This window comes from Rhipicephalus sanguineus, chromosome 2 (genome assembly GCF_013339695.2).
Source record: "Rhipicephalus sanguineus isolate Rsan-2018 chromosome 2, BIME_Rsan_1.4, whole genome shotgun sequence".
NCBI classification, from domain to species: Eukaryota; Metazoa; Arthropoda; class Arachnida; order Ixodida; family Ixodidae; genus Rhipicephalus; species Rhipicephalus sanguineus.
The window spans coordinates 63,367,334-63,390,164 of NC_051177.1; the positions used below are offsets into that span (position 1 = coordinate 63,367,334).

The 22,831-nt window shown below is 45.5% G+C and overlaps 1 protein-coding gene across 1 annotated transcript in view; it reads left to right on the plus strand.

The window, feature by feature from the left end:
- Positions 1–22,831, plus strand: part of LOC119383109 (pyrroline-5-carboxylate reductase 3) — a 600,945-nt gene that overhangs the window by 50,378 nt on the left and 527,736 nt on the right. The gene's annotated exons all lie outside the window — the stretch shown is intronic.

The window sequence follows — 22,831 nt, forward strand, 5'->3', positions numbered from 1 at the left end:
GGTCCGCCATGGCGGACCGGTCGTTAAAATCGCTAGCTCAAGTGCCGCGCTCGCTCGGCGCATTGTAATCTCCGTTCGATATGGAATCAGCGTAAAAACAAGAGTCAGGCTGTGCTTTCAGAAGGCGCGCGCGCGGTATTGCAAAAGACTGCGAATGTAATTTCAAGCCCGACTACGGGGCAGCAAAGAAGAGACGAAATCTGAAACCGACGCGTCAGTGTGGCGGTCGCTACTATTTTAAGCGCGCCGGCAGGGTGGTAGGAAGGAAGCTTGCGCGCTCGCCGCCTGCAGTCGTCGTGTTTACGTACTTTTATTTTCTCATTCCGATGTCGGGTCGTCCTCGCTACGCGATGTTTCGGTAGCTTAAACTCCTGCGACGACAGAAATGTGACGCACCCCATGCCAGGTGTCGTGGACAATATATTTTAGGAGCGCGAAGTCTACCCTTTGTCTGCTCCAGAGAGATGGATTACTTAGGCAGTACCCAACGTAATGGAAGCGGAGATCTATGTTACTCAAAACACCCGTCCATTCTTTTTTTTTTTTTTTTCGTGCTCTCGTATTGACACACCTGCATGGAGTGTCGCATAACTTTCTGTCAAGTGTGTCAAGTCACTTCTCTACAACAATGGAACAAGCCCCCAAGTTGAGAATTTTCTTTAAGGAGGAGATGAGGTTCAGGTTAGCCAAGCAATTTCCCGAGACTTTGGTCTCACTCATACTGAATAAATGACGTGAGGTTTGAAGCTCCCTTATTTGAATTTCTGTGCGTACACCTAAATTCGTACATTTTTAGTTAAGAGGTTTCACTTTCATAATCTTAAAGAATTAAAAAAAAAAAAAACAGCAATGCTACTAAGCAGCAAGAACGAAATATGTATAGTAGTAGGTACAAAAATTAACGCCCTAGAAATGGAAGGTGTCAACCTATGTATACAAAGAATACAATGATAGTGCTTAAAAAATACAAGAAAAATTCGTCATAACAAAACGACAGAGCGAAGGTTGTCTAGCGAATCACACATTCCATCGAAATTACGTTATTGGTGAAAAATAAAAAGAGGTCATTAAGCCGATGTCATAAAAACAGCGCGTTTAACATGAGACGAATAATTCCGCGGTTTAATTGAGATTATCATAAGGATTATTATTATCATTACATTTCGTTACCAACACCATATTGCAGGTCCCGAGGTCCATGCATTTGATCGATGATCGACCGTACTGCGAATCAGTGCTGTGATCTTTAAAAAAAATATTGAAATCGAGTGTCCTTTTTTTTTTCTTCTTCTGCTTCTCCTGAATTTTAATATACGGCCCCGAAAACCGCGTTCGTCTCTTAGGTCGTAATGAAAAGTACGCAGCTTCACTTGTCACTTTCACGACCGCCCGAGAGATACGAATTGAGGAACGAAACATTGTGGGTGAAAAATTGATCGACGGCAGCTTTGCAGCCAGAGATATTTTCCGGGGGGGGGCGTTGTACGCCGCCGGTAAAATAATAATCATAATAAAAAGAAAGACAGCCTGCACCAGAACAATATCCTAGTCATTTTCCTGCTTCAATAAAGGGGCAAGGTTAGTCGTTTCGTTCACTGGAATATCTACATGCAAATACAAGTGTACACAGGACTCCGCGGACTTGGTTAGTAGAACATTTATTTTCCCGAAAGGAGGGTTTGAGGAGGCATGCAGAGCTCTAGAAATTTCGGGGGACGTTCTGACACCGAGACACAACACCTTTGCTGAGTAGTATTCACCATTTGTCCCGGCAGACACTGTAACCAGACAACGTTTAGGAGAAAAGTGTCTTCACCGAATAACGAAGCACGGAAGTTCAGTTTCAACCACGCGACAAATATTGAATAAAGAAAGCATTAGGGTTGCTTGTGAAGTGTAACCTCGCTTAAATTATGACTCATCATCCGGAAACTCTCGCGCTCTCTCGGAAACTCTAGCGCAGGTTTAGGTGAACTTCGAAGAAACCGCTTTGGTCTAAATTTCATCCACTTGGCTATTTTCTTTTTAACATGCTGAATCAAAGCTTTCGAATACATTACCGACTGATCTCATTACACTGCAGTCCTTTGTCCCTTATAAAACTGACCTTCACTTATTCATGCTTGCATCACTCATTCATTAAACACAAAATAGATATTGTGCCGTCACATTTTTTTTTTCTTTTTCTCACGCGCTAATATCTATATATGTAACACCATATAGCACAAGGGCCCCTTTTACAACTCCTGCGAGACTTACGGGGCCCCACATTTATATAACAACCAATGTATAGCCCTTCATGCAATAAAGAACTTGTGAACTCGAGTCAGGAGCCTTGCCACTTAAAGCATATTGTGATAGCCCTACAGGTGTTGCTTTGGGACTTTCAGAGTCAACATTTTCGTTGAGGCAGGGTAGCACAGCGCGAACGCTGCGGCTGAGAAGAATGCAACGTCAGTCTGCGTCAAGTTTCTTTTCGTGCTGTTCCTACGTTGACGTTAAACACGGACTTTTTTTTTTTTTTCGTTCCTCTTACGTTAGTCATCCTCACAATAGCCTGTTTCAACAGCGGCTTGGAAGAACTGGAAGCTATAACATTAATATTCCAGAGTGACGGGCTTTGTTTCCAACCGCTTCTGAATTTGTTTTCGTTTCTTTTTTTTTTAAGTAGAGCCATGCAGAGTACAGAAGTGACGGCGGAGACAGGCATAACCCTCAGATGTAAGGAGTTCGTGTTTAAGTGTTATTTTCTAAAATAACAAAAGAAGAGAAGTGAGTGAGTGAGTGAAACAACTTTATTCGGTCCACGATAGACGCGAGTAAACTCAGCGTCACCCAAAGGCGAATTTTTTTCCAGGTGCTCGTTTCTTCGTAAGACTCAACCAAAGGAACCCTACACGCAATTCATCGGCTTAATTGTTTGTTGTATTCATTTGGTTATTTTGTAAAATATTACTTAAGGCGCATTCGGGAGGTGCTCGCGTCTTTGTCGATGCCACCTGTGCTAATTTTTTCGCAACTTCACTTTGTCAGCTAAACGAACCAACAGCAAGTGTTTCTTTGTAATGTTATGTTGTTTGTAAGCATTTATGTAGTGGATACATGTCGATATATCCCTCTGAATAGTTCCGCATGACGAGCTGCTTTTCGAGAGATCGCGCACACGTTTCTTAATTATTACTCAAAACCCCTTTCTCTGTTTATTCATCTATCCATTTGACCAAAGCCAAGAGGTAATCGTTACGTGAAGCGAGAAGCAACGACGTTATCCAGATATGTAAATTAAGGTTTGCCAGCGCTCTATTTTATTTAGCTCGTTCGCTCGACCGAGTGAAAGCAAAACGCGGGAATGCATGTACCCATAGGCGTGCGCACAGGGGGGCGGGGTGGGGGGGGGGGGGCGCCCCCCTAGTCCCCTAAGAAGAGGGGGCGCAAGTCTGCCCCATACATTGACTTAATAGGGAGGGGGGGGATGATGCTTCGTCGCCCCCCCCCCCCCCTGAATGGGAACCCTGCGCACGCCTATGCATGTACCGACGCTCGCGAGACTTCATGCCGCAGTCGTTATACGGAGCGAATATGTTTTCTCTCAAGGCAAGATCAATAATTCGGGGCAGGATTTCAAAATGTTACTCGGTAATCACGGTAATCAGCGGAAGAGAAGCAGGGTGTGTCACCGCGTTCGCTCCGCTTTGTTGCAGCTTGCATTCTGCGTTCCGCACGCCCATTCATTAAGGAGGAAGCCTCAGATGACTCATCAAGCGCGAAATGTGACCGTCGGCGGCAACACGAAGTGATTCAAAAAATCGCCATCATGTGATATCGTCACAGGTCTCCAGTATTCGTGACGTCGTCATGGCGTTACTATGACGCAGTGGCATAGCCATGGGGGTGACACACCGGGCCCGTGCCCTCCCCCCCCTCCGAATTTTTATTATTATTATTATTATTATTATTATTATTATTATTATTATTATTATTATTATTATTATTATTATTATTATTATTATTATTATTATTATTATTATTATTATTATTTGCTATGGCATACAGAGCACAAAATGACATTCGACCACATCTGCCTGCCCGGCCCCACCAAGTAGATGCCCCCCCTCCCCACCGAAAAATATTTCTGTCTAGCCCACATAACATGACGTCGCATGACGTCATCGCATGCCATTTGTCGCTTGGTCAAAGGTGGGCATATCCCGGAAACACTGCAAAACCCAGCGAGGTGCAGAAAGTCTTCAGGGGAAGGGGTGGGAGGGGGGCGGGGTGATTATTACAATGAACTGAGAAGCAACAGAAGAATAGGATTGCTTTCGTCTTCGAATCATCTTAGACGAATGCATAAGGGACATATGTGACTTTCTTTTACGAAAAGAGGAGGAAAAGCAAAATATTTTATTAAGGGGCAAGCCTTACGTGTCTCATGAGTCGAAAAAATACGGCGACAGTCGTCAACATGAAATGTACCAGCAGTCACATGACCTCAATCACACATGACGTCATCAATTACGTCACAAAATCGTCAATGTTAGTGACGTCACCAATGACGCCTTGTCGGGACGTATATAGTCTGATAACGCATCGTACGACATCGCCGCTTGGTCAAAGGTGGGCCGATGCCGGACATATATCGCAACATCACGTAAGGTGCGATGAAATAACTGAGAACGTCTAAGCGTTGAACGTTGGGACAGTTGGTGCATCGTTGTGAAATCGCTGAGCGAAAGAAAGCAAAGAAAAGTTGTGGACAGGTAGACGGCTCACTTACAACTGAAGTTTATTGAAAAGATTCCAAGGAAGCGGAGTGGGCGCACATGGCAACGTCATAAACAAAGCTCATAGTAAGCGCACTCATGTCAGAAACTTTTGAGTGCTATGACTTTCGTACATTTTTGAGCAGAAACTTGGATTTTTCGCATTTTTGTAAGACATTAGATTAACAGGCCTACGCTGGCGAAGCGTGGGTCCCGTAACTACATATGTGATTTGAACTTTCCCAATAACAAAATGTATTTAGTATGTCCCAGCACAAAAATTAGCTTATCCACTGCTGAGGTTCTTTGGAGTCGGAAGCATGCAGTACGCTCCTTGGCGGTCGCAACAGCAACAGTCGCAATGATAGTACAGAGCATTTCGGCAGGTGTTTTCGCATTGTCGCGTTCAATTGATACAGTGCTCGAAACCGTTCTACCCCAATACGGTGCATCGAGCATGAAACCGTCCGTTATTATAAGGGGAACATTTTGAATTCGAGACTTTAGGATTAGTGCTAAATTGGTCGCCTGGGGTACAAACTAAAAATTCGGCAGATTGCACGCCATGTGGGAATCGGTGTCATGCGAAGCAGTCAGCGAGTACTTATATGCTGTATTTATGGCTTTGAGCCAAGCGTTACGAGGTGGATCGGCGTGTTTTTGCAAGTGGAGTACTTGTGTGCACATCGTGAGCTTACCAGGCACGCCGTTAACACTGGCGTTTAAAGGGTAACCTATGGTCTGACGTAACGTTAACAATCACTTTAGAGCACAGCCGTGAGTATTATCGAAACGAAATGGATTTTATGTTGTGATTATGTGAATATCATACGTAATTTTCGTTAGCATATTCCTCCGGTTTCGAGCAACGCTTCGATATAGCTTGCTGAATCATAGAAACACAAATGTAATGTTTATTAGACTCCTATAAAAGCGGAGCCAACAATGGAACCACAATTGACATTAACCCGGCATGACACCTGTATCATAGGAGTACATATGTAATGCTCATTGCTCTGTTATAAAATTAGATAGCGCGCACCACAACCACAGTTGACGTTGCACCGTCATTACGCCTGCATAGGCTGCTTTTCCAAACCAGTTTCTAGTCCTGGCATGGCTCTGTGGTAGAATACCTGACTGCCAAGCAGAATTGTTGGGTTCAATTCCTGCTGGGATACTATTCTTTATTCTTTGCAATCGTCGGGTCATCGCTGCCGATGTCGGTTTTTATTAATGCTTCCGCATTTAAATTATGAATGTCTGTCCTCGCCGTTCCTGGGCAGATATGAACTGTCAATCACTTGTGGAGCATACCCGTCTACCGCGGCCCGTGGTAAAAGGGTATGTGCCACACGTGTCTGGAGATAAGGTGTTGACGACGTACGCGACAGGATTTTTTACGTTGTCCATGTCACGACGCGACAGTCGTATTTGTCAGATCCTCTTACTCTCCAATGCCAATTTTGGTCCACATCAAGTTAAGGAGTCGATCATGAGAGCACCCAGACGTAGGCGGCTAGATAGATAGATAGATAGATAGATAGATAGATAGATAGATATGTAGAAACGCTCAAAGTGGCTAAGGTCCGCTGAGAAATGCTTCGTATTTAAAATAGAAGAATGACTAATTTATATACAATAAAGGTAAGGTACAATATTATTATATGACATACGATCAACGAACTGAGAGGAATTTTGATTGGGAATAAATTAACAAGGAATTCTTGAGTCACCAAGAATATGGCTAGCAGACATTCCTGTTGTAGCCCAGAGAAGATGCGACAAGGGAAAGAATATTTTTACAATTAAGAGTAATTCTTATGTTTCTGAATAAAATTTCGGGATGCTTTTTGCTATGGCTAGTGAAACGAGAACAAGTAAAAAATGATCGATGTTTCGAGGATCTTGATAGAAAAAAATTGGCAGATCCCACTTACCGTGGGGAATCGATGTTATGCGAAGCATGCGTGGGATGGTGACTGTGGCGTAATTTTTCACATTGAGCGAAACGTTACGAAATGGCGCTACAGAAATATGGAAGTGGTATACGCACACTCATATGTTGAAGAGTCGCATATCTAATATATAACCAGTTGTTTACAGTTGCGTAATGATGGCAACAGCAACATGGGTGTTACCAACACCAGACGCGGTAAGCTGATATGTAGTGCTTATATTCTTCAATACTCGATAACGCGAATCCGGACACGACAAAGAAGGAAGACAGATGCACAGGACAGGCCTTACTCCCAACTAACTTCATTCAGGAAAGTTTCCCTAGATATATACACAGCCGAGCGGCACGCGCAGGCGCAATGCACGTATGTTACCGTCACAATTACAGTTGTTATGCTTATACTTGTCCGTTATGACAGAGAACGCGCGCACGTTTCACTACCCGTGTGTATATGTAGAGGGGTTCTTGACAGTTCTTGAACAAGGGCATCATCATCGTGATCAGTGAGCACCAGCAGCTGGACCGGACTTGTTAATCGGATCCGTTCGTGATCGCGGTTATGAGGAGTCTAAGTGTAGCGAAGTGCGAAGTATAATGCAGCTGGTGGAAATCCTGGATGCCTCCTAAGATGAAATGATCTATGATGCCTCCTGTCGTGGACGTGGCAACGATGTCTTTTGATGCCCTCTCCAGGTCCAATCCGTCTTTCACGCAGTATAAGGACCAAGCGTTGTTGGGTCTTGATAAATCAATGTTGAAGTCACCGGTAATGATGAGAGGCCTGGTTCTCTCAGCAGATTTATTGTACGAAGCATTGACGCCAGTTTTTGCGTAATCCAAGTGGTCCACGTTGCGGACCACGCGGACGATTGGATGGCAGTTGAGCGTCTTCCAGGGAGCTGTGTCTACAGTTTCCTCACTTTTCTTGCGTCCGCCGCGGTGGTGTAGCGGTCAAGGTGCTCGGCTGCTGACCCGAAGGTCGCAGGTTCGATCCCGGCCGCGGCGTTCACAATTCCACGGAGGCAAAATGCTAGGTGCCCGTGTTCTGTGCGATCTCGGTACACGTTGAAGAATACCCGATGGTTTTCGGACATAAAAACTTAAGAATTATTATTATTATCACTTTCCTTGCGTGTCAATGTGTGTGTTCGCAGTTACTGTGTTGGTTGTGACATTATCACCTGTGGCACATACCCGCATAACATTAACTTTGGTTTACGGGTATGTGCCACACGTGACTGAGAGAAAGGGTTTCATGACGTACGTGGCAGGTACTTTGCGTTATTCATTTCATGACCAGTGAATCGTGTTCGTCACACTCTGATCCCCTGCTATGCAAATTTTGGTATGTCACAAGTGATGGAGACGACCAGGAGAGCGCCCTGACGTAGGCGGCTAGATAGATAGATAGATAGATAGATACGTAGATAGAAACGGCCAAAGTGCCAGAGGTTCGCTAAGAAATGCTTCGCATTTAACAGCATATTGGCACCAGAGCTGCATACCGCTCTCCCATATAGTAGAGCACATCTACATCGTCTTCATTTCTTCTTAATGCTGCTGGTTTCTTCATCGCTGTCCTAAAGATGACTTGCGCTGACGTCACTGAAGCCGCCATGTTGGAGTACCAACATGACGGTACGCACACTTTATGGTGTCACGTTTAATGTTATACAGTAACTTGCGTGCAGGTTCTTTCGTTATAGGGGCACATAGGCCACAGACGCTCAAGCGGTGTCATTATCGCACTGAATCATGGTTAACCGCCACATGATTACCTTCCCTGACGTCATCCAAGCCGCCATGTCGGAGTACTAGTACGTTCAGAACCTGTGTCCATGACGTTACGTGCAAGCATCAATAGTAGAGCGCGCAGTGCTCTAAGTCGTCAACATTGTTATCTTCAAACTGAACCCACTCGAGCATAATATTCTCGACACCTTTTTGAGGCACTTGCGCACCCGTTTGCTTGCTTGTTTGCTTGTTTGCTTGTTGGTTGGTTGTTTGGTTGGTTGGTTGGTTGGTTGTTGGTTGGTTGGTTGGTTGGTTGGTTGGTTGGTTGGTTGGTTGGTTGGTTGGTCTTTCGCAATGCGTGCACCAAAAAATTCGACTTTCTGACATTGTAGCACTGAAGAAATAGACCCGAAGGCGAAAGCCATCTTCCTCTTTTTATTCTAAGTCTATGCTGAAGTCGTCAGGGACGAGCGAGAAGGCAGGAGGCTGAGTTACGTGGACACAGGTTTATTGCAAACGGCGTTCCAGCCTAGGAGCCAAGCCACGCGCCACGCGCACCCCCCCCCCCCCGAAAGTTTTGTGCCACTAACGCGGTTTTGCAATGCCTCCAGGATCGGAGGCAGGGTAAGCTTTCTGCATCTCACATTGTTTTGCACTCCCTCCGGAATCGGTCCACCTTTGACCAAGCAATGATGTCATGGGATGGTGACGTCACGTTTGTGGCATCACAGTGACGACCCAAATTTTTGCGATCTGTGACGTCATGATGACGTCATCACGTGGTGATGATTTTTTTTTTGCATCACTCGTGTTGACGCCACCGACTGGGCACGCCGACGCGGGACGCCGGCCAATTTTCGCGTTTGATGAGGCATGTAAGGCTTTCGCCTTAAAACGAAAATTGGGCAGCCGTTACACTCTCGTAACACAAGAAGGCGAAAGCCCGCCTGCACTCACGTAGCACAAACGAACCGCAACGAGCAAGTACACGTTTGGCATTAAATCGACCCTTTGAACGCCTCACCCGAGTTTTTTTTTCTCTTTTTTTTTGTCTTTGTATGTCTTTTTCAAAGGAGTGCAGACTTTAATGAAGTGCCCACTGCGCGTCTGCAAGGCAATACGCTCACGTTTGATGATGCTGTGGGTGATGATGTGATGATTAATGATGACCGAGCCCTTTGTAATGGGTGGGAAGCTTGACAGCACTCACTCATGACGCAATGCACATTGTGTGACGCCTGATGCGATTCTGTACTCTTCTGCCACGCAATGATGCGTCTGTTAACGCGACTCCTACGCCGACACGACGCCTGTATGATGTTTTTCCAAAACAGTTTCAAGCACTGGCGTGGCTCTATGCTAGGACACTCGACTGACACGCAGGATGCCTATGTTAGATTCGGGTTCAAACCCTGCTTATTTTTTTTCCTCGGATCAACGCCGAGGATTTTTCAGGAAGGCATGGTTTTTCTCTCTCCATCGCGCAAGGTCGTCGCAAGATCACCGCCAACACAGGCACCAAATGCTTTCGCCTTAGAAAAAAAAAAAAAAAAAAACGTAGTCTCTTACAACCTCACAACATAAATATAAGCACCACCCACAACCATCGCCGTGCCACAGTAAAAGGATTTGCTTACATGCGCTAACCAATAAGGTTCGCTTATTTTTGTGACGTAGTGCACTCCGGCGGCCTGAAGATAGTCGAATTTTACGACACAGACACTTATGGTTGCGTCTTTTCACTGGTTTGAGACTGAAAACTTGAATTCCCCATAATTTTAAATGTAAGGCGCGACGACGACAACGGGCAGAGGGACACACACACACACACACACACACACACACACACACACACACACACACACACACACACACACACACACACACACACACACACACACACGCACACGCCGCACGCACAGCACCGCACGCACGCACGCACACGCACACACACACACACACACACACACACACACACACACACACACACACACACACCACACACACGGTGACAGGTGTGTACATGAGTGTCGGAAGGATTTTGTCTGGGGGAGGGGGGAGTGCTCGTGTAGCTTGGGTGGAGGGCAACGGCTGGTGTGGCTTGAGAGGGGCAAGTGCCCCTTTTACACCTCCCTTTTCCTTTTCCTGCTCTCCTTTTGTTTCTATCTATCTATCTATCTATCTATCTATCTATCTATCTATCTATCTATCTATCTATCTATCTATCTATCTATCTATCTATCTATCTATCTATCTATCTATCTATCTATCTATCTATCTATCTATCTATCTTCTATCTATCTATCTATCTATCTATCTATCTATCTATCTATCATTTTTATCCCCCTTACCCCATTGCCCCGCACAGGGTAGCCAGCCGGTCTAAGAACTGGGCAAGCTCCCTGGCTTTCCACTTGTCCCTTCCTCCTTCCCTGCCGACGCCCATACATGCGCATCACATGTCCCGATTCTGATTTCAGCGTCAGGCAAATGTAATATTTTAATCATAAAATCCCAACTTTTATTTTCTAATATGCCTAGCATTTACATTAACAGAGAGAAAGTAGTTGCGCTTAGAACGGAAACCAGCTGGCACGACTCTCTTCGAGAGAGGTGATAGACAAGCGCACCGTTGTTTTGTCGGTGGAGCTCATATATATTCTCAGATAGTAACTGACCATGCCATCCCACCCAGCTCCTGTTTTTCTCGTCTATTAAGGCGACAGCCTTAATAGAAGCCTCCTCAAACGCGAAAATTGACCGTCGTCGTCGGCTTCCCGCGGCGTCGGCGTGAACACGAGTGATCTACAAAATCACCTTCACGTGATGATGGCAAAATTTGTGACATCATGACGTCACGTTATGACGTTTTCACGTGACATCGTCGCTTGGCCAAAGGTGCGCCGATCACGGAGGCACTACAAAAGCAGGTGAGGTGCACAAAGCCGCAAATGTCTCCGATCCTGGAGGCAGTGCAAAACCACGTTAGCGGCAGAAAGCTTTCGAAAGGGAGGTGGATGGGGACTACCATCGAGTAGTCATAAGGGACCCTTGATATATATATATATATATATATATATATATATATATATATATATATATATATATATATATATATATATATATATATATATATATATATATAAAGGCGTCATGTTTTAGAAAACCATGGTCCACTTTATGTGTAGCGGTTTTTTATGATATTCCAACGAAAGTTTTTTTTAAGCATCCAGCGCATAAGCGTCTGTTGCCTTTACATGTGTATTTGTTGAATAAACTTGCCTATGCATGTCGCATCATGACAGTAATAAATAATGATTGTTGTTGGGTTTTTACGTCCCAAGACCGCGGTAATATTATGAGGGACGCTGTAGTGGAGGGGTCCGGAAATTTCGACCACCTGGGGTTCTTTAACGTGCACCTAAATCTAAGTACACGGGCCTCAAGCACTTTCGGCTCCACCGAAAATGCGGCCGTCGCGGCCGGGATGCGATCCCGCGATCTTCGGCTCAGCAGCCGAGCATCATAATGACTAGACTACCGTTGCGGGTCGGCGGGTCGGGACAGAATTTTCCAAGAACTTAGCGCCGCGCTTTTTGCGATGTATAGCATGATTGCGATCAAAGCTGTGTTTTTATCATTTCTAATACGTTTTCCTGCACGACGGTTCGGCGTCGTTAAGCGACGAGCAACGCTAATCCGTCGCACGTTGTTTGCGACGGATTATCTTTGTTACTCAGCGAATGTAATCATCAACTGAACATTCATGGCCATGGCGCTCTATACGGCCGCACTTGGCAGTTGCGGCAATCATACAAACAAAATCACATCAAGAGAAAGTGCACCAAGATTTATAACCCGCCGCTGGAGCGCCGAATGAGCCTTCTTTAAAACTAAGAAAGAAAGAAAGAAAGAAAGAAAGAAAGAAAGAAAGAAAGAAAGAAAGAAAGAAAGAAAGAAAGAAAGAAAGAAAGAAAGAAAGAAAGAAAGAAAGAAAGAAAGAAAGAAAGAAAGAAAGAAACGCGCCTCAAAGAGCGATAATTTCAATTGTGCTGCACAAACGTTGTATGTAGACTGTCGCGATGAATTTAACATACAAGCAGTTAGATGATTAATCTCGATTGATTGCTTTGTTATTAAGAAGCCAGAAACACTGGGAGCTTCGATGATTGGTCGTTAAGGGCAGCAGGGAATCCCCGCATGGCGCGGACGCCATAGTTTTTCTCTCAACTGGGGCGGACGTATGAGTCATTGTATGCGATTCATAAAGAAACTTGCATATGTATATCTAAGGCCGCTCAATCGTTGAGCGGTCGTGATAGGGCAACCAAGACACCCGTATACTTAAGCATGACGGCGTTCCCTTGTCATTTTCCTGCATATGATACATGGTCGACTGTACCGAACACAGAGCAGCACAACGCCCAATGTTGTCTATAGATTTCACAATCTATCGTCAGTACTTCTGTATTGTCGTTTTTTGCGAGCAGTGCCAAGTAAAAAAAAATAATAAAGAAGTCTTTATTGTTTCGCGAGAAGGAAAGGGGATTGCGAGTCACCAGGGCGAACACACGCACAAAAAAAATTCCTCATACTCATATCCTGGTTTTGGCTCGTAAAAACTCTAGCAATTACTCAAAGAAAAAATCATAACAAAGTTGGGTGACTTGGGCCAGATTGTCCCGTCGTATTACTTATCTGTGGTGCGTGTTTCCCGCTGGTTTTTATCCAATTCAACATGTGCCAATTAGCCCAGTCCATCGCCTTGATGAATCAATACGAAATGCGGGACGTTACGCTGTGCAGACAATTGTCAAAAGGCGCCATCTGATACTGTCTTAGTAACCTTATAAGCCATATGTCATCGCATCAAATGTCTATACAATTTCGTTATGGCAGTTCTTACGAACAACACGATCTGCATTAACGACTCTAGTACTTACTAACCACCAGTGGCATCCTGTACTTTGAACAGCAGTGATTGTTTGCATGTTCTTTCTCTCTCTCTCTTTGCTCCTTGTTTTACGAACGCCCTCTCCCTCCCCCCCAACACACACACACGCACACATTCAAAAAACGGCAGGAAGGGGAAGATGAAAGACTGCGATGAAAAAATCCGTAAACAGGGGGTGGGTGCTCGAGCCGACGTTTCGACAAGTGGACTTGTCTTCCTCAAGGCTGGAACGAGTTCCAGCCTTGAAGAAGGCAAGTTCGCTTGTCGAAACGTCGTCTCGAGCACCCAGCCCCTGTTTACGGATTCAAAACGCACACGCTGTAACTCAAGAACCGATATTTGTTTTGGTCGATCTTCAGCCCACCTTCCTTTCTGTCATCTGCAGGGCGTATAGCATGAATTTTCCTTTCGGGACGGTGGAGGGGGGGTGGTTTCGATGCCCCTTTATGTATGTTCGTGCATGTGTTCCAGCAAAGCTGTTGTGGTCGAATGTTTGCCGTGCTCGTAGATAGAAAATTATCATCATCATGAACCGGCTCTCGCTCAATCACCGCCCAAGCATTCTGTACAGATGGTTAACATGAGAAGATGAAACGTGCCCAGCGGCTCCGCTGTGACTGCAGCCTCAATTGAGCGACTTAGTGCAAGCTGGGCTATTTTAGGGCGAAGCTCCTCTTAGTCTAACCTTTGTCACGTCTCCGTTGTCCGGCGTAACCACCTTTGTAAACTTCCCACTACTTCGTCTTTGCAAACATCCCACTACGACCCATCACCGATCCTTTGAAAACTGCCCACTACTTCGTCTTTGCAAACATCCCACTACGACCCATCACCGATCCATCACTTCACCGGCCATAAAGCCGTTATAATGAAGGGGGAACGGAAGCCACGTCTAGCTACCACTTACGAATAATAAAATTTCTTGTATAAATATAGACACTGTTTGTCACGTCTTTGATGATGTACTGGGCTATCGCTTTGATTACTGCTGGGCGAAACCACTGAAGATTCCATGGTGTAACCATGATTGCTTCAGGAGCTTCGCCCAAGCTCTTCATCATTCACCCGTGGATATGCTGTGAATTTTCTTTTTGTATGTGTGCACATATATGTACACATAAAAATGTAAAAAATTTGGGAGGGGGGGGGGACTCAGCCCCCCAAACCGACCTCCTGGACATCCAGTTGCTCATTCTCCCTCCGTACCCTGTGTGCGTACGTGCATTGAGTGTTTGTGTTTGAGCGCGCATGCGGTTTTGAGTATTTGTGTTGGGCGTGTGCGATTGCGTGTATACGCGTTTACGTGTACGTAGCCCATCGTACAGTTTTTCCCAAAGAAACATTGTTCTCACATCAAGCGTTCTTTTCTTTTTTTCTTCCGTACCTGCCATGGTATAGTTTATAGACTAAGGCGCTGCGTTGCTATAAGCTTAAGTACAAAGGTCCGATATGTACGGCGACGGCGACCACATTTCGCTGGGAGTGAAATTAAAAAAAAAAACACATCCATGTACTTGGAAATAGAAACTCAGCCGGCGCCTCACAATCATATCGCGATTTTGGCACTAGAAAAGCAAGGTTCTTTTTTTCTTCTTCGCCATGATAAAGTGTAGATATAAATTTAAAAAACAACAAGATAAAATATGGAGGGCAAGAGCCAAGAAAGAGCGAATGTCCTGTCTTTGTAGAAAGAAAAAAAAAGGGGGGGGGGGAATAGTTCCAGAGACTCGTTTCTTTGTTAGACTCAGCCAAATGAAACCAGCAGACAATTAAGCGAAGGAAAGCATCGGGGACATCATTTATTGTTTTTAACTGTAGTGCTGTAATTACGGCATAAATTGAACGAATTAAAGTGGGCGAGAAAACGACCTTTCCATGGGTGGGGCCTGAGCCCACAACCTGCCTAGACAGATTGTTTGCGGTGGTCATGTCCTGTAGAACGCTAAATTTTGCTGCTAAAGCCAAAATAATCCCCTTTGCAGAGAAGAATAGTTAAAACCCAAAGTAGAGGCCACTCACCGAGCATCGCTTGCAGGAAGCCAAACGACAGATCCTTTGTTTATTTTTTATTTTATTTTTTTTCCTGCTCACGACGTCAGGTAGCTGTTTATTTTCCTTGCGCCCATTGTGTTTCGCGGCGTAATCGGTCGCGCAGTCCGTTAGGTTCTAGTGTCGCTTTAAACAGCAAGCTCAGCTGTTGAGTTTTCAGACGAGGAGGCGAATAAGGGTCGCGACTTTCAGATCGCGAGAAAAAAAAGAAGATTTTATTGAGCAAACATTTTTTTCGTTATAACGAAAAAAATGTTTCGTCTAGTTGGTGGGTTAATCCTTAACTGCATTAGCGTTTGGAAGCAGGTCATTTCGCGAACCCTTAACAACACCCCCCCCCCCCCCCATAATTTTCAATTTCAACATACAAACACACACACATACATAAAGGTTGGTTGAACCACTTCCACCCGGAAAAATTTCTCGCTACGTCACTGCTTAACTTTGCCTCCTTATCGGAAAAAAACAGCGAGAGAACGCACGCACACACACACACACACACACACACACACACACACGCACACGCACGCACACGCACGCACGCACGCACGCACGCACACACACACACACACACACACACACACACGCACACACCCAGTGACTTCACGCACCAGTATGGCTAGCTGTGGTGACGTCAGGTAGAAAAATATTCAAAATGGCCACTTGTGCGTCACCAACGGAGCCTCGGAGCGGAGCGGCCGTGGAAAATTCACGATATCTTGCGCGAGCCCGTGACGACAGCTCATACCGTGTCGTGACGTCATGGTACAGTAGGAAGCGAAACTTGCCTTTAAGCCTTTAAAGACATGTTGTAATTCATTTTTCAGAGTGCACCCACGGTCATCAGAACATTTTCTAGGCTCTGCTTTTCATTTGACGCAAATCAAAAACACAAAAAAACGACAACTTAAAATTTTCGGGTCAGTGCCCCTTTAATCTATGTGTGCATCGAATGACGTCAGTCATCTAGCCCGGCGTGTGGTATTGAAAAAGAAAAAAGAAATAGATAAGCGGCGCACGTAGTTTCGCGGACAAAGGCGGATGCGCGACGCGCGATCGTGTCAACGTCGAATTACCTTGTATAGTGCGCTAAGAAATAGTATACACCATTGTGGGCTGATAACGTTACTCAGGGCGTTGTTTGTACTCGTTTTCTCAGTTATTTTTATCTTATCAGCGGATTCATTGATGCGCAGACATGGCATTGTTGGCGAAAATGGACCGATGACCCAAAATTGTATGACTCTGATAACAGTTTATCGCGCTAATTTTTGCTTTCCTTTTCATTAGGGTTAGTCAGACTTAGCCGGAAAACCCCGTACATCGTTATGCTCATATATAAACGTACGCACGTTGAAGGCAGTTCCGCGTGCACTGTGGTCACAGTGAGCGGGCGGCCATCATTAAATATAAGAAATTTCCTTTCACGTGTTCTAGCTGTTTAGATTGTAAAAAAAAAAGGAAGTTTTTAACTTGCGGTTCAAAGTACGGGATGTTCTACGTTTTCAAATACAAGAAAGACTTTTCGTGCCCCAAGCGCAGATAGATTTAGTTCTTAAATTCAGAAAAAAAAATCATTTGCAGAAAGATTGTTATAAGCTGCAGAAAAAGAAAAGAGGTGAATATGATGACTCTGTTTTCTTTGTTGCAATGGTAATTGCACTCAGTTTGGTGTATAGATCACGAAGCCGGCGGAGCTACTAGAGAAATAATAGCGCTAATAACAGATAAAGAAAAGAGATACGCGAATGAAAATATGAACGAAAGCTATACTAAATTAAGTACAGCAGCATGAAATAACATTAGTCAGACACGCATACACGTTGAGAAATATAAAAGATTAAAAGATAATAATATTTAGTTGAGGTTTTTCAAGTGAAGTCGAACTTAAAATTTTATATTTTAATAATAAATGCAACAGATATTGTGCGCCTATGTGGGGGGAAAAGGGGATGGGGATAATCTAATCTGTAAATTTAATAAAATGTTTAGTAGCTCAATCACGTTAAAAAATTGGAAATATGGCCAAGTTAATTTTTGTGTGTGTGTCTGTGTGTGTCACAAAGCTAATTATATAGCTACAGACGGCTCGGCAAACGTGCCTGAGGCTCCCAATTCCGTTTCTACGGGTTGTATTAAAACAGTACTGCATAAGGCTAGCCCGATATGACGAAATGCAGTTATTTTCCGTACGTAATTATCTCTTAATTAAAAAATCACCGGCACAATTAAAAAAAATGAAGACTGATCAATTGTTTTCGGCTCATTAGTATAAAGGATGCGTTGCCAGACCTGTTTTCGCTTTGAAGCACCACCGCGGCTCGCGTGTGTACGTTGTCCACCAAATTTGGCGCACCGCGCCACTGGACAAAACCAGGCGCTGTCCGAGGCTTGTGTCTATATACAATACTTTGCAACGACGTTGACGGACGTCACAGGCACAAGTTGAGTCGACGCCTCCGTTTTTACAGGTGTGTGTGTGCAATAAACTTCACCGCGTACTCCCTAATTACCGGGGCAGCTTACTGCTGTCCCTTGGTAGGATGCGCATATCACCCTAAATCATTAATAATTTGTTCTAAACGCAATTAGGGAACACGGTGGTTTAAGTTCGCCTTCCAACACGAAATTGTTTTTTGCCGGGGTCCACCGAGACTTTTTTTTTTTCATAAAGACACTGCTGAAGCCACAGGTGGGCCAAGTGTTATAGGGATAGCTTTACTGCTCTCCCATGGCAGTAAACTCATATCTCCCATTCTTTGCAAGCACGTAAGCGTTTTTCGGGACGGCTGAGCGCTCTCCCATAGCAGAGGATATAGCCCTTTAATTCGTAAACTCTTTCAACGCGAAAGGTTTAGATGCCTCATCAAACGCGAAAATTGACCATCGGCGTCGACTGTCGTCCCGTGGCGTCGGCGTCAACGTGAGTGACGCAAAAAGTCAACATCACGTGATGACGACACCATATGGCGTCATCATGATCATGGTGACATCGTATGAGCATAATGACTTCATATGGTGCCGTTATCATGACGACAAAAATTTGGGAAACCATCGTGACGTCACGTAACGTGATGTCACATAATGACTTCAACACACGACATCCTCGCTTGGTCAAAGGTAGGGCCGATCACGGAGGCAGTGCATAACCAGGTGACGTGCAGAAAGCTTCCGCAATGCCTTCGACCCTGGAGGCAGTGCGAAGCCACTTTAGATGCATAATGCTTTCAGTGGGGGCCCGGTGGAGGAGGAATACATCGACATCGAGGAAAATTTCCCGCTAAAGGGGACCATGAGGCGATGCGAAGCCGGAGCACTTGTACGATCGCGTTCCGTTGGCGTTCGTTGGGAATGCTACCGACCTCGCGTCGTGGAACGCGAAGAGGAACGCTACGCGCGTCTTGTCTTCCCTCTAGCCTGGCCGTTAATTCTCACAGGGCGAGCGGGGAACGCAGTCGGCAGGCGTGCGAGAGGGAGGTAGCGTAGGAGAGGAGAGAGAGGGGGAGGTGACGCGCATGCGCTGGTGCTCATCGCGGCGTTGTGCAGGAGAGAATTTCGACATGTCTAATCCGCGTTTCAGAGGAAGAGTGGAAAAGGGGAGGGGAGAGGGGAAGTGGAGAGGGAATGTGGGAAAGTGGATAGAGGACGTGGAGAGGGGAGGGAGAGGGCGAGGGGAGAGGGTATGCGCATGCGCAGTAAGGGTGGTCACGCCGCACACCACCACCACCACCGGATTGAACTCCGCCATAAGATACTTCGAATCTAAAAGACGAAGATAGCATTCGCCTTCGAGTCGTCTTAGGCGAATGCGCAAGGGACCCTGTGAGCTTTTTTCTTTTTCCTAAACACCATTGCGGATATCGTCTAATTTTATTAGACATATATACCTGTGGGCAGCTCACCACTCTTTCCCTTTTCTCTTAACACAAAGCACTTGGGATCCGGCATGTTCGTACTGAACAATGTAAAAGAAATCAAGTCCCCCATCCCCATCCCCCTTCTTTTTTATGTTCCACGCTTAAGCTCAAGGATGGTTTAAAGAAATTTGCTGCAGTTCTCGCAGCGTCTCACGAGCAAAGGCGAAGTCAGTGCTTGCCGTTCTTTTGCATCAGACGTGGAACCTTAACTGTCGAGTGGTGACCGCCAGCAGATCAGGTTTTGTTAACGTAAATGCTAGGTTATGTATAAAATAAGAGATCATTGTTCCCAACGAAAGTAATGTATTTAACCACGCATTGATCACGTGATCTATTTTGAAACTTCCCAAAAGACGCGCCGTTAAGGCTCACTCACGCATGCGACTATATGGCACTCCAGTCGAAAACCATTTGCTACTGGCGACCAAGGGGCGATTGAAGATGACATGCTAATGCTACCTGTACCCGTCGCCACACCAAATTCGCGACTGCTGTCACTGCCATCGCCTCGCAGAATAAGCTGACGTCCTGTTCCAGTGAATCTGATTAGTTCATAGTTTTGTGTCTGCAGTCGCGGGACCGAAAAAAAAATCGCCATGGTTGAAGGCGTTTCAACCAAGTTTGTCGAGTGACAGCTTAGTCTTGCTTGCTTTGGGAAAGGTCGATACCATTGGTTTGCAGAGGTTTAATGTTATTGCATGCCTTGGTTTAGGCAAGGACGACGAGTAGTCTACACGCTTCGACTGCACGCCGCGACAAGGGAGCCAACGTGTTGAACTACAAGACAATATCCAGACGCTGCTTGGCGCCGTCTACACTCTCAGTGCGAACGCGCAGTGAACTTAGATGCAGCCAGTGCCTCTGGAGGTGGTGGCACGAAAGACTGACCTCCTTGAGCCGCTGTTCGTATTCGCGAAACGAGCCGCACTAGCGTTTTCACTGAAGCTCTTTGGCCGACGTTGACCTTGGCTGAGCTTGAAGGTCATATTCGCAGAAGGCGTTTTCTTTATGTTTGTAGCTGGAGGAGTAGATGGGTGGATGAAAAAAAAAAACCGTTTGTTTAATCAGAATGCAAGTGTGGATGGTTCCGTGTTAGATGGCCGTCAACCCAAGGCTGACGGCGACCTGTGTGGCCCACTCCACGACCCTTGTCTGGACGACTGGATCTGAGCTGGCCAACACGGCCTCCCACTGCTCGAGAGAGGGATCACGCATAATATCCGTCGGCGGCGGCTCCATGCTACAGTTCAACATGATATGGTCATAGCAGGCCCGTAGCCAGGATTTTTTTTCGGGAGGGGGGTGGGGCACCTGCTGAAAGCCTTGACTATTTGAGAAAAACGCCTATTTTCCTTATTTATTTCCGATAAAACACCCTGTGTCATCAAAATTTCAAAGGAGGGGGCGGGCCCCCAGCCCCCCCCCCCCCCCCTCCTCGCTACGGGCCTGGGTCATAGGTTGCCACTGACTGGCACCATTTGCATTCTGGCTTAATCTCCTCCGGGTATATTTTACTCAAGACGTATTTTACTCAAGGCGCTTCTTAAATGGTTAACCTAATCATCATCATCAGCTTGACTGTGTCCACTGCAGGACAAAGGCCTCTACCGTGTTTCTCCAATTAAGCCGGTCGTGTGCTTACTGCGGCCACGGTATCTCCGCAAACTTCTTAATCTCATCTACGCACCCAACTTTGTGCCTCCCCTTCGCGCGCTTGCCTTCTTTTGGAATTCAGTGCGTTACTGTTAATGGCCAGCGGTTACCTTGCCTTCTCGCTACACGCCCTGTCCATGCCGATTTCTTCTTTGTGAGTTCGATTATAGGATGTCCTTAACATACGTTTGTTTCCTGACCCAAACTATAGAAAAGAACACGACACAGCAAATACTAGAACACAACTGTAATAGAACACGACAAATGTGCTCAGGGATGCAGGCTGACAGGACGAACACTTTTTTCTGTGTTACTCCCATTGTCCTTCGCGCATTGTCATATTATCCGTTGGACCACTCTTGTAACCCATCGTGGTGTCTTTCGTGACGCTGCTAAACGCGAAGGCGCGGGTTCGGTTCCTGGCGCACGACGGTCGCGTTTCAATGGAGGAGGGCGAAAGAATTCCCGTGTCCTCCGCGGAGTCCTCCACATACGGCGCGCCTCATAATCGTATCGCGGTTTTAGCACGTAAAACCTCCTAAATAATTTAAGTTTCTCGCTCTTGTACACTGTGTGGTAATATTTAACGTTCCTTTGATTAGAGTGTGCCCCGACGAATGCTATAGGGCGGTGCGTGTACGTAACATAACGCAGGCGAATGGAATTGCCTCAACTGGCAAGTCGTTGAGGTCTCCCTGGCATTATTGTTACGTAGACCTCTCAAATACACTAATGATAGGACCGTCCTTCCGTCGAAGCGCAGCCTCGTCTCATCTCCCCCTGAACCGACCCCGACCACTATCAATGGTTGAATAGGGCCGTCTTAGGAAAACGGAGGGGGGGGGGGGCTCTTTCCGGGTCCTAATCCGGCGTTCTGAAGAGACACAAACCTGCAAGGAAAAAAAAAATATATTGAACGTAAAGAAACCAAACCTGCAAATCGCGGAGCTTCTCTCCTTCCTTCCTTCTTTCTTTCTTTCTTTCTTTCTTTCTTTCTTTCTTTCTTTCTTTCTTTCTTTCTTTCTTTCTTTCTTTCTTTCTTTCTTTCTTTCTTTCTTTCTTTCCCGTTGCCACTTGTGCCCATTGTCGCGTGTCTGTGAATGACGAGTAGGGGCACATTCGCGTGCCAGTTGCTTCGCGAGTAAAAAAGAAAACAAAACAAAGAAAGAGACAGTTCCTAACAAACGAACGATCAAATAAAAGAACAGACATGCACCAAAGGAACGGGAGTACCATGACACAATAATCGCACTTGTGTGGTCTACGAAAAAAAATCGAAAGTACGCATAGATTGCTAACAGATCACCGGCGAGTTTACCACGCATATAGGTTCATTATTGCGGATTTTTCCTAATGATATAAAACTTTGACGTACTTTATCCTACTTGCGGAGGTCATCCCAGAGTGTACACAGCGATGGTCCCAATATAGATGCGAACACGCGTTCGGTATACAGGCTTATACGTTTATTGAACCTTCGAAGCACTCGCCTGCCTTGTTAGCATTTTCTTTATTTCATAACGAAGAGTATGTGTGGCCTTCGAAGTACTTCGTCCGACGTTACTGTAGAGACGCGCGCACTTTTTACATCTCATTATAGACGCAGGCTGGCAGAAACAATGCCTGTTCTCATACACTTTCGGCCGTAAAATGAAACGGTCTTGAAAACAAATCATCAGCTTTCGTACTTAGCCTTAAAAAAAAAAATGAGGAAGAAGAGGAAGGGAAGGTCTGCCTGGGCATTGTTTCTCTTCGCAAATGCTTATATCGGTCGATGACCTCACGTGTTGGAACATAAGCT